The sequence below is a fragment of the Myotis myotis genome, unplaced genomic scaffold (genome assembly GCF_014108235.1).
Source record: "Myotis myotis isolate mMyoMyo1 unplaced genomic scaffold, mMyoMyo1.p scaffold_m19_p_26, whole genome shotgun sequence".
Classification (NCBI taxonomy): Eukaryota; Metazoa; Chordata; class Mammalia; order Chiroptera; family Vespertilionidae; genus Myotis; species Myotis myotis.
Genome location: NW_023416331.1, coordinates 1,972,297 through 1,984,495, shown reverse-complemented (window position 1 = coordinate 1,984,495; position 12,199 = coordinate 1,972,297). Strand labels below are relative to the sequence as shown.

Genomic DNA, 12,199 nt, shown 5'->3' with positions numbered 1-12,199 from the left:
GGTCTGTGTGGCTCAGTGGTTGAGCATCAACCCAGGAACCAAAAGTCACCAGTTCAATTCCCAGTCAGGGCTTATGCCTGAGTTGTGGGCTTGATCCCCAGTAGTGGGCATACAGGAGGCAGCCTATTGATGTTTCTATCTCTCTCCTTCTTTCTCTCTTTGAACTAAACAATATATATATATATAAAATGTTTTAATTTATTTCAGAGATGGAGAGGGAGAGAGACAGAAACATCAATGAAAAGAATCATTGACTGGCTGCCTCCTACACAGCCCCCACTGGGGATTGAGTCTGAACCCTGGGCATGTGCCCTGACCAGAAATCAAATCATGACCTCCTGGTTTATGAGTTGACAGTCAACCACTGAATCACACCAGCCAGACAATAAAAACATTCTTTTTTAAAGTGAAGTGGCATAGATGACCTTTGAGGAAGTAGGGAAACTTCACGACACCATTTCAGCTTATAAAAGGTTTCATAGGAATGCACTACTTTTGGATAGTGGTGTAAACAAGCATATAATACTACTAGCATGTAAAGTTTCATATATGAAAAAATTAAAGATAGTAAAATGATCCCATCACCAACTTTAGTAATTATCTCTCCCTTAGAGAATTACAGCAGCCTGGACAGGGGTTTGGATTAGTAAGACCTGTTTAGATAAGCAAAGCAGTAAAAAAAATCATCTCCATTAATTCTGTGGGAAGTTTTCAATAGTAACATACATGTACAGTAGTGAAATACAGGTTCTCCTCCCCATCAATTGATGGTGGCTCTGAGCATGCCCTTTGGCTGTGGGGTGCTATGAAACCTCAGAAGTATTAGAATGGCTCACTGGGAAAAATAAAGAAGCAATTAACCCAAAATAAGGTTTAACAACACACACTTATCACCTCACAGCACTGTGGGCCAGCAGTCCAAGCATAGCCACTGAACTGTCTGCCTCAGGCTATACACAAGTATGCAACCAGAGCTGGATCTGAAGGCTCAACTAGGACAGGAGCTACTGCCAACCTGACTTACACATTTGTTGACAGGATCCAGTTCCTGGGGGGGGGGGGGGGGGCTATTGGCCTGAGGGCCTCAGATCCTCAAGGGCAGTTGGACAGGAGACACCACTCAGTTTTCTACCATGTGGGCCACCCGCTTCCTCAAAGACAGTGAAGGAGAGTCTCTTCCAAGAAGAAAGAGATTTTGATAACATCCTCATGGATGTGATATCCTTTCACCTATGCCATATTCTATTGGTTAGAAGCAAGTCACTAGTGCAGGCAGTGTGGCTGAGTGGTTGAGTATCAACCTATGAACCAGGAGGTCACGGTTTGATTCCAGGTTAGGGCACAGGCCCGGTTGTGGGTTCTGGCCTGTGTGGAAGGTGCAGAAGGCAACCAATCAATGATTCTCTCTTATCATTGATGTTTCTATTTCTCTCTCCTCCTTTTCTCTCTGAAATCAATAAAAAAAATTTTTTTTTCCCCCAAAGAAGCAAGTCACTGGATCCATCCCAAACTCAAGGGGAGGGGATTTCACAAGAGTGTTTATACCAGTGTAAGAATCACTGGGAGCCACTGGAGAAGTCTGCTTACCACACAGCAAATAGCTGACACCCCAACACAGAATGTTTGGTGCTTAAGCAGTTTGTGTCTCCTCATCAAAAAGGCTACTCAGAGTGAATATGAGGCAGGATCCTCCAATGCCACATACCCCACCCTGCATGTCCATAGGGTGCCCAGTTTTCTCCACTACAGAATAATAGAAGGAATGGGACTCATGTCTTCTCTTTACTTGCTAACACTAAATTGAAAATTTCCCAGGCAGCCTGTTTCTTAACTTACAGCATATGATATGGTTTTTCACCTGAGTCCTGTTGAACAAAAGGAAGTGACTCCAAAGGGACCTGCTTTACATTGCAACAAAAAAATTAAGATACTTAGGAATAAACTTAACCCAGGAGATAAAAGAGCTGTATTCAGAAAACTACAGGACGTTGAAAAAATAGAGGAAGATATAAATAAGTGGAAGGATATACCATGTTCACGGACTGCTAGAATCAACATCATTAAAATATCCACACTACCCAAGGCAATCTACAGAATCAATGCAATCCCTTTTAAAATACCAAGGGCATATTTCACAAATCTAGAACAAATACTCCAACAATTTATATGGAACCAAAAAAGGCCTCAAATCGCCACAAAAGAAGTTTCAATAAATTTAAGAATGAAATTGTATCAAGTATTGTCTCTAATTACAATAGTATGAAATTAGAAATCAAGTACATGAAGGAAACTGAAAAACTCACAAATACATGGAGGCTAAATGACACACTATGAAACAATGAATGGGTTAACAACGAAATCAAAGAAGAAATCAAATGATACCTTGAAACAATAAAATGAAAATACAATGACCCCAAATCTGTGAGACAAAGCAAAAGCAGTTCTAAGAGGGAACTTCTTAGCAACACAGGCCTACCTCAAGAAAAATCTGAAATAAATAAACTTACACCTAAAGGAACTAGAAGAACAAAAACAAACAAAGCCAAAGTGAGTAGAAGGAAGGAAATAATCAAGATCAGCATAGAAATAAACAAAAGTCTAAAAAAATAATACAAAAAATCAATAAAACCAAGACCTGGTCTTTAAAAAGATAAAATCGATAAAACTTTACCCAGACTCATAAAGAAAAAAAAGAGGATCCAAATAAATAAAATCAGAAATGAAACAGAAGTGACATCACTGGAATACAAAAGATTATAAGAAAACTAGTGGCCCAGTGCACAAATTCGTGCACATTGAAAGGAAATTAATTAGAAGAAATATTTTAATATCACTATTCGCTCTCTATAATAGAAGTGTCAACCTAATTCATGATCGACAATGACAGATCGAAACACACGCATTCAATTGGCACCAGCAAGAGCTTCATATATATCGTGCATGCATGAGTCAACTTAGCCTTTTATATATATAGAACTAGAGGCCCGGTGCACGAAATTCATGCACTGGGGGTTGGGGAGTCCCTCAGCCCAGCCTGCTCCCTCTCACAGTCTGGGAGCCGTCAGTGGATGTCCTACTGACAGCCACAGTCTGGCAGCAGAGGCTTGGAGCAGGCGCCGTGTGTGTGTGTGTGTGTGTGTGTGTGTGTGTGTGTGTCCGTCCACTGGGGGCCTGCCCCCAGCCACACCGCAGAGGCTTGGAGCAGGCACCCCTCTGTATTGATCTCTCAGGCTCCTGGCCTCGCCTGCTTGTTGTTCTCTCCCTTGAGCTGCGGCCAGGGAAGGGTGCTGCCCGCAGGCCGCACTTGCCTGATTGTGGGTCCCCGCGGCAACCCGCAAGCAGGCCCTACTGGATGCTGCCTGCTGTGGGCGCTTGCCTGCTCGCCGGTCGCCAAGGCAATACCTGCTGGGCTCACGTTGCCAGGGTGACGCTGCCAGCGTCCTGCCCTAGCCGCTATGGGTGCCGCCACCTTTGTCGCAGAGTGATGGTTAATTTGCATATTACTCTTTTATTAGATAGGATAAACTTGCTTAATTAGACCTGCTTTATGATTGAAACTTTTTCCAGCCCAGTGAAGCACCCCAACTTCTCTTTCAGGTAATTTCAAGGTCCACCATTTCTTTTCTTTTTTAAATATATTTCTTTATTGATTTCAGAGAGGAAGGGAGAGGGAGATAGAGAAACATCAATGATGAGAGAGAATCATCGATCGGCTGCCTTCTGCACACCCCCCACTGGGGATCGAGCCCACAACCCGGGCATGTGCCCTTGGTTGCATGGGCCATGAAGTTTCAATTGCACTGTACATACGTACCCGCACGTGGTATTTTGTGGAAGAACCACACTCAAGGGGCCAAAGAGCCGCATGTGGCTCGCGAGCCGCAGTTTGCCGACCACTGGGCTAGGGCAAGGTCCATCATTTCTGACTTCTTTTCAGTCGGGTCAAATTTCTAAGCTTTCTAAATCTCCATTTTCCGGATAATGAAAAGAAAATAGGATTCCACCGAACCTCCTATCTACCTAAACCAGGACTTCTGTGAGGATCAAATGAGATGAGGCACAGGAAAACGCTTCACAGACACCTGGTTAAAGTGTAACATGTTTCCACCTGTGTTCTCGGGCTGAAGAAACCGCAAAGAGGCTAGTCGTCACTAGGAAGAGGAAGCTGGGCGTTGCTATGTGACGTCATTACCCGGCGCCCACAGTGACCATTTCTGGGCTGGGCTGTGGGTTGCATTCTGCACCACAGGGTCTCGGCAGTGTTGGCTGCGATTTGGTGGGGTGTTGCTCGGGGTGGTGGCAGAGCCTGTGTCCCACTTGGGATATGCCCAGTGATGCTTTGTCAGCGCCAGGTCCGCAGTGCCGTTTCTCTGTGCACATCACAGCAGCTTCTGTGTTGAGCATCTGCCCCCGGTGGTCAGTGCACGTCATGGCGACCAGCCGGACGGTGGGAAGGACACTTAGCGTGCTAGCCTTTTACATATATAAATACTACGAGTCTGGCTGGTATGGCTCACTTGGTTGAGCACAGTTCCATGCACCAAAAGGTCACCAGTTCAATTCAGGTTGTAATTCTATCCCCAGAAGGGATGTATATGGGATGCAGAAATTGATGTTTCTCTCTCATATCAATGTTTCTCTCTCTCTCCCTTCCTCTCTCTCTAAAATCAATGCAAACATATTTCAAAAAAAGAGTACGTACAGCCCTAGCCAGTTTTGCTCAGTGGATAGAGCATCACCCTGAGGACTAAAGGATCCTGGGTTCGAATTCAGTCAAGGGCCCATGCCCAGGTTGTGTGCTCAGTCCCCAGTAGGGAATTTGCAGGAGGCAGCAGCCGATCAATGATTCTCTCTCATCACTGATGTTTCCATCTCTCTCTCCCTCTCCCTTCTCTGAAATTAATAAAAATATATATAAAAAATAAAATTTTAAATTACCTATTTAAAAAAAAAGAATATGTTTAAAAAATACTATGAATAATTACATACCAATAAATTAGATGATCTGGAAGATGGATAAATTTTTAGAAATATACAGCCTTCCAAAACTTAGTAAAAAAGAAACAGAAAATCTGAACAGACTAATACTACTAATAAAATCAAATCAGTAATCAAAAAACTCCGAATAAACAGAAGTCCAGGACTGAATGATGTCACAGGTGAATTTTACCAAACATTCAAAGAATACCTATCCTCATACTCCAAAAAATTGAGGGAAGACTCCCAAGCTCATTTTATGAGACCAGCTTTACCCTTATTCGGCAAACTCGTTAGTCAACAGAGCCAAATATCAACAGTACAATGATTGAAATTTCTTTTGAGAGCCAAATTTTTTAAACTTAAACTATATAGGTAGGTACATTGTTATTAACTTTAATTAGGGTACTCCTAAGCTGGCCTTTGCTAAAAACGACCTCAATCCGATTGAGGTATGTTTGCTGAGGTTGACCCCTTCCAACTCTCCCATCCACACTCATCTTGTATACTTGTTTCGTCTATCTTTTGTCAACCGCGTGCGATATGCGGACACGAATAGCACTAACCACTGCACAATGAGACTGCTGACTGACTGGCTCACTCAACTCGTGCATGAATCACACGCACCTCCTACATGCTGCGTATCCCGCAGCCCGCCTGCCTGCGCCGCATCTCCTGTCGCCGACCGACTTGACACGCCCCACTTTTTCTAACGCCACTTCTTCAAAATAGACTCGCCCAGGCCAAAAACCGACTTCTGTGCATGGGCCACGAAGTTTCAATCGCACTGTACATGCGCGCCCGCACGTGGTATTTTGTGGAAGAGCCACACTCAAGGGGCCAAAGAGCTGCATGTGGCTCGCGAGCCGAGGTTTGCCGACCACTGCTATAGACCAAAAGCCTGATGAACAGATGCAAAAATCCTCAAATATTAGTAAATTGAATCCAGTAATATGTTAAAAAGATCACAAACCACGGTCAAGTGGGATTTATTCCTGAGATTTATTCCTGAGATTAGTTCAATATCCACAAATCAAATAACATGATACACCACATTTAAAAATGATGGGTGAAAATCATGTGATCATATCAATAGATGCAGAAAAAGCATTCAACAAAATCTAGCATCAATCTGGCTGGTTTTGCTCAGTAGTTGGTTGTCAACCCATGAACCAGAAGGTCACAGGTCAATTCCCGGTCAGGACACATGCCCAGGTTGCAGACTTGATTCCCAGTAGGGAGCTGATCCATGATTCTCTCTTATCATTGATGTTTCTATCTCTCTCCCTTCCTCTCTCTAAAACTAATAAAAACATTTTTTTAATCCAACATCCGTTTATGATAAAAACTCTCAGCAAAGCTGAAATAGCGGGGACTTACCTCAACATGATAAAAAGCATATGTGACAAGCCCACAGCTAACATGATACTCAACTGGAAAAAGCTAAAAGCATTTTCCTTATGATCAATGTACCTGTCCAATTTCCCAACACCATTTATTGAAGAGACTGTCCTTACTCCATTGTATGCTCTTGCCTCCGTTGTCAAATATTGAGTTGAATGGCTTGGATCGATTTCTGGATTCTCTGTTCTGTTCCATTAGTCTAATGCCTGTTCTTGTGCCAGTACCAGGCTTTTTTGAGTACAGTGGCTTTGTAGTATAACTTGGTATCTGGTATTGTGATTCCTCCAACTTTGTTCTTCTTTCTCAAGACTGCTGTGGCTATCCAAGGTCTTTTATTGTTTCCATATAAATTTTTGGAGCGTTTGTTCTAGATCTGTGAAATATGCCGTTGGTATTTTAATAGGAATTGTATTGAATCTATAGTGAGTCATCAGCTGTTAAAGTGTGTATACATTTTTGGGGAGACACCCTGGGTATACACACTTTTAATAATTATAAAGGCAGTGTTTATACTTCAACTGTATTTTCAAACTTCTAGTAGCATTTCAGGATGAATTTCCTTTATTCAAAGCTTAGTCTGGCTGAAAAGAAAGAAACATCAATTGAGCTACCAGCTGTTAAAATGTGTATACATGTTTTGGGGACACCCTGTAGATGAGAGGATTAGAGTACAGAATCAAAAATCCAGAAATAGATCTAACTATGAAGGAATTTCACACATGACAGGAATTTCTCATTCACCTAATCCAGCATTCTCAACCTGTGGGTTGCGACCACTTTGGGGGTCGAACGACCCTTTCACAGGGGTCGCCTAAGACCATCGGAAAACACATATATAACTACATATTGTTTTTGTGATTAATCACTGTGCTTTAATTATGTTCAGTTTGTAACAATGAAATTGGGGGTCACCACAACATGAGGAACTGTATTAAAGGGTCGCGGCCTTAGGAAGGTTGAGAACCACTGCCCTAATCCATCTAATGCATCCTGTTCAGTACAGTAACGACGAGCCCCATGTGGCCACTAAGCACCTAAAATATGCCTCGTCTAAACTGAGATGTGATGTAAGTAAAGTATACACCAAATTTCAAAGACTTAGTATAAAAACAAGAACATAAAATATCTCATTAACAATTGTTTAAAATTAATTACATGTAAAAATATTTTTTTATAGAATGGGTTTAGTTGGTGAAATTAAATTTCACCTATTTTTTTTTTACTTTTTAAAAATGCAGCCACAGATAAAAAACTTGAGTGGTTTACATTATATTTCTAATGGACAGAACCGCTCTAAGGAAAAATAAAGAGAGATGGCGGCGTAGGGAGTAGACCTGTGCGTGCTGCCTCCCACAACATCATTGAAACTACCAACTGTAAGACAAACAACCACCATTCAGAACCATGGGGAAGTTGGCCCAGTGGAAACTCTACAACTGGAAGGAAAGAAAGAAGCGCAGTGAGACTGAGTAGGAGCTACAGAGGCGCCAAAGACAGAGGTACACAGTCACGCTCCAGGCGGGCTGCAACTGGATGCACGTTTTTTTTTTCGTTCGGAAGCGGTTACGAACCCTCGAATCCTCTGGGCTTGCTCCGGGCGGGTCTCTGAGGCCCCAGGCCCCACGGGGAGAGGCGGCACAGCCCTGCAGCGGTCGGAGAGCAGGGAGGCTCTGGCACGCGGCTGCTCACCGGCACTGGGGGACTCGAAGTCCCGGTGTCCCGGAGAGGTGAGGAGCCTCCGCGGAAACATTGCCATTGCTGTTTGCCCCGCCCTGGCGGCTTCCTGAGACCCCGCCCTACTCAATTTACAACCCCATCCAGGCTGTGCCAGAGGCACAAGAGGAAACGCCTCCGCTTTTACAAACTCTCGAATCCACTGAGCTGGTTCGAGCGGGATCATGAGCCACCAGACCCTATGGGGAGAGAGGGCACAGCCTTGCAGCCGTCAGAAAGCGAGGGAGGCTCTATCGCACGGCTGCTTGCTGGCACTGGGGGACGTGAAGCCCCGGTGTCCCGGAGAGGCGAGGAGCCGTGGAGACGCCGCCATTGCTATTTGCTCCGCCCTGGCGACTCCCTGAGACCCAGCCCTAATCAATTTACATCCCCATCCAAGGTGCACAAAAAGACCCACCTGCGCTTTTGCAGCCTAGCACAACAAATTGCAGACTTCAACTCCTCCCACCCATGGGAGACACGCTCAAGAAGCAGACCCAGGAGAACCAAGATGGTGGAGTAAGGAAGAGACCAGTGCGTGCTGCCTCCCACAACAACATCGAGGCTACCAACTGTGGGACAAACAGCTATCATACGGAACCATGGGAAAGCTGGCCCAGTGGAGGCTCTACAACTGGAAGGAAAGAAAGAAGAGCATTGAGACTGAGTAGGATGTGCAGAGGCATCAAGTACAGAGCCCAACCCAACAAACTACAGATTTCAACTCCTCACATCCGGGAGGGACGCACTTGGGGGGCGGAGTCAAGTTCGAGGCAGGCTGGGGCCGGGCCTGCCTGGGCCGGCAATGTGGAACCACTGTACCAGCAGGAACACAAGCACGCCCACCGGTTCCAGTCTCACGTGGGACGCTGGGGGACGGCAGACGGGCAGTCTGTGCACTTGGTGGAGGGCGAAGTCCGAGCAGGCGTACTGGATGTTCAGCCACCAGGAAAGCCTGGAGATTTTGTCTGGTGCGGAGCCGCCCAGCAGGGGACAGAGTGCCAAACTTCGTGTTTCCTCGGTGAGGCTGGGACGGCCCCGGTGAGGTCGGGATGCCCCCGGAATGGTCGAGACAGCCCCGGTGAGGTTGAAACGGCCCCGGAGAGGTCGGGATGGCCCCAGTGAGGTCGAAACAGCCCCGGTGAGGTTGAAACAGCCCCGACGAGGTCGGGACAGCCCCAGTGAGGTTGAAACGGCCCCGGTGGGGTTGAAACCGCCCCAGTGAGGTCGGGACGGCCCTAGTGAGGCCGATACAGCCCCAGTGAGGTCAGGATGCCCCCGGAAGGGTTGAGACGGCCCCGGTGAGGTTGAAACAGCCCTGGTGAGGTCGGGACGGCCCTGGTGAGGTTGAGACGGCCCCGGTGAGGTTGAAACGGCCCCGGCAAGGTCGGAACGGCTCCGGTGAGGTCGGGACGGCTCCGGTGAGGTCAGGACGACTCCAGTGAGGTTGGGACAGATAATGGGGACCAGTATAGACTGATGAACAGGGGTAGAGGCAAAACAGCATTGAACAGACTGTCAAACTACAGTGGGAACCCTGGGGAGGGTTTGGGTGGGGGGGGGGTTAAGAGATCAACCAAAGGACTTATATGCATGCATATAAGAATAACCAATGGACACAAGATACTAGGGGGTAGGGGCCAGGGGAATGTCAAGGGGGGGAAAAAAGGAGACATATGTAATACTCTTTGTAATACTTCAAGCAATAAAAATTATTTTAAAAAATAAATAAATAAATAAAAGACAAAGAGTTAAATTTAAAAATAAAAAATACTATACGAGAACCTAGGAAAGTAAATTAGAATCTGAGGATCAGGATGGATTTCTTTTTTTTTTTTTTTAATATATTTTATTGATTTTTTACAGAGAGGAAGGGGGAGAGAGATAGAGAGTTAGAAACATCGATGAGAGAGAAACATAGATCAGCTGCCTCCTGCACATCTCCTACTGGGGATGTGCCCGCAACCCAGGTACATGCCCTTGACCGGAATCGAACCTGGGACCTTTCAGTCCGCAGGCCGACGCTCTATCCACTGAGCCAAACTGGTTCCGGCTGGATGGATTTCTTAATGAGGACAACTTGTCACATGTACATGTGTACGTACAAATAGATAAAAAGACAAACAACCCAATAGGAAAAGCAGGCAAAGAGCAGGATTGGAAATGCACAGAAAAACAAATCCCAGTGACAAACAAAGAACAAAAAGATACTCTAAATTACTAAGAGGAAATGCAATTTAAGTGACTAAGACATCTCTTTACTGGTTGGGGGGGTGGCCAACACAGATGATACTGTCGGGGATGTGGGAAAAATAACAGGCTCCTGAAAAACCAACATCGCAATACCCATTAAAATTAACGCTATAGAACACCCTTCAACAAAGGAACCATTCTCAGAGTAAGAAATCCACTATACGTATTGACATATGTTCAGAGAATCTGTATTGTAACACTATTTATGCAGCAGCAAAAATTAAAAAAGGAAACTAAGAAACATTCAATAAATTAATAAATGCCATCTGCTGATAAAAGGCTGAAAAATGTATGGTACCTGCAACATAAGTTAGGCAATCATTAAAAACGTTAAATGAAAAATATTCACAAAATTTTTTACACTTGAAATATCAACACTGGCTCCGTGGTAGGGATAGACTATCTCATAACATGCTGGTGCAGGCATAAATAGGTTCAACCTTATGGGAAGACTCTATTAGACGTTTAAATGTCCATGCCTTTTGATCCAGCAGCCCAACTTCCAGAAATCTATCTTATTACTTTACTAGAGGCCCAGTGCATGAAATTCATGCATGGGTGCGGTACCTAGGCCTGGCTGGCGATCGAAGCATGAGTGTCTGGCATGGAAAGGCAGGTCCTAGCTGACCTCTGGGCCCCTCGACCCCCACGCACCCCCTTCTGCCTGAGTCACGGTGCCCAAGTCTCCATGCGCAGATGTGGTGAGCATGGCCAGACGCTGTAAGCCAGAGTGCAGCTTGGGCCTCTGGGCTGCCCAGTGGCGCCATACAGAAGCCAGGCAGGCAGCACACTCTCTCCTGGTCAGCCTCACAGACCCTCACCTGTGGCAACCCATGGGGAGCCCGACCAGCCCCTGTGGTCCCAGTGGCTGCAGCCCAACTCACCCGGAAGAGGCCACATGGGTGCAGGGCTGGATCCTTGCAGGTGCCCGGCACCTGAACATGGGGGCTTCCTTGGCACACGAGCCCTGGCATCCCAGGGGAAGGTAGCAGGGGGAGTGAGAGCGAGCTTGGCAGACCCCCCTCATTCTCACTGCACTTCCATCCCCATCACCCCTGCCCTCAGGTAGCAGGCCCCCGTCTGGGTGCTGCAGGAGGTTGGTTGCCACCACCCAACCCCAGCTCCCCGTCCCAGCCTGGGGCCCCACCCTGATTGAGTGATCAGGGCCTGCTGGCCACTGATCATTGTCTTTGGGGCGATTGGTCAGGGCCGGGCCCCCTGCCAGGCTCTCTCAGTGCCTGGGAGCTGGGCAGCAGCCCTAACCCCGGTTGCCGCTGCTAGTTGCTATCTGCAGGGCAATTGGTGGGGCGATCAGGCCCCTGCTTACCCGCCTTGGCTTGGTGTCACCCACTCACTTGCCCCACCATCCACCATGGTCCCGCTCTCGTCAGGGCCCATGGGGGTTAGAAGCACCTCCAATGCCACCCGTTGCCAGCACTGTGTTGCCAACACCCGCCATGTTCCGTGCCACCCCCTGGTGGTCAGCACACATCATAGCAAGCAGTCGAGTTCCCAGTCAAACACCGGTCAAACAATTTGCATATTAGGCTTTTATTATATAAGACTAGAGGCCCAGTGCACAAAAATTTGTGCACTCGGGGGGGAGGGGAGGCCCCTCAGCCGGCCTGTGCCCTCTCCGCAGTCTGGGACCCCTCGGGAGATAATGACCTGCTGGCTTAGGCCTGTTCCCGGGTGGCAGAGGGCAGTCCCAATCCCTAGGTGCAGCCCCTGGTCAGGCTCAGAGCAGGTCCGATTGGGGCGTTGGGGCGCCGCCCCCGTCATGCACAGAGCAGGGTGGATCGGGAGGTTGCAATGCCACCCTCAGTCACACTCAGGGTAGGGCTGATTGGGG

General features: G+C 46.8%; 1 protein-coding gene and 1 pseudogene across 1 annotated transcript in view; both read right to left on the bottom strand.

The window, feature by feature from the left end:
* The window catches only part of LOC118679486, a 52,673-nt pseudogene extending 40,928 nt beyond the window's left edge, over positions 1-11,745 (bottom strand).
* TRIM26 (tripartite motif containing 26) overlaps positions 1-12,199 on the bottom strand; it is a 100,829-nt gene that overhangs the window by 85,498 nt on the left and 3,132 nt on the right. The gene's annotated exons all lie outside the window — the stretch shown is intronic.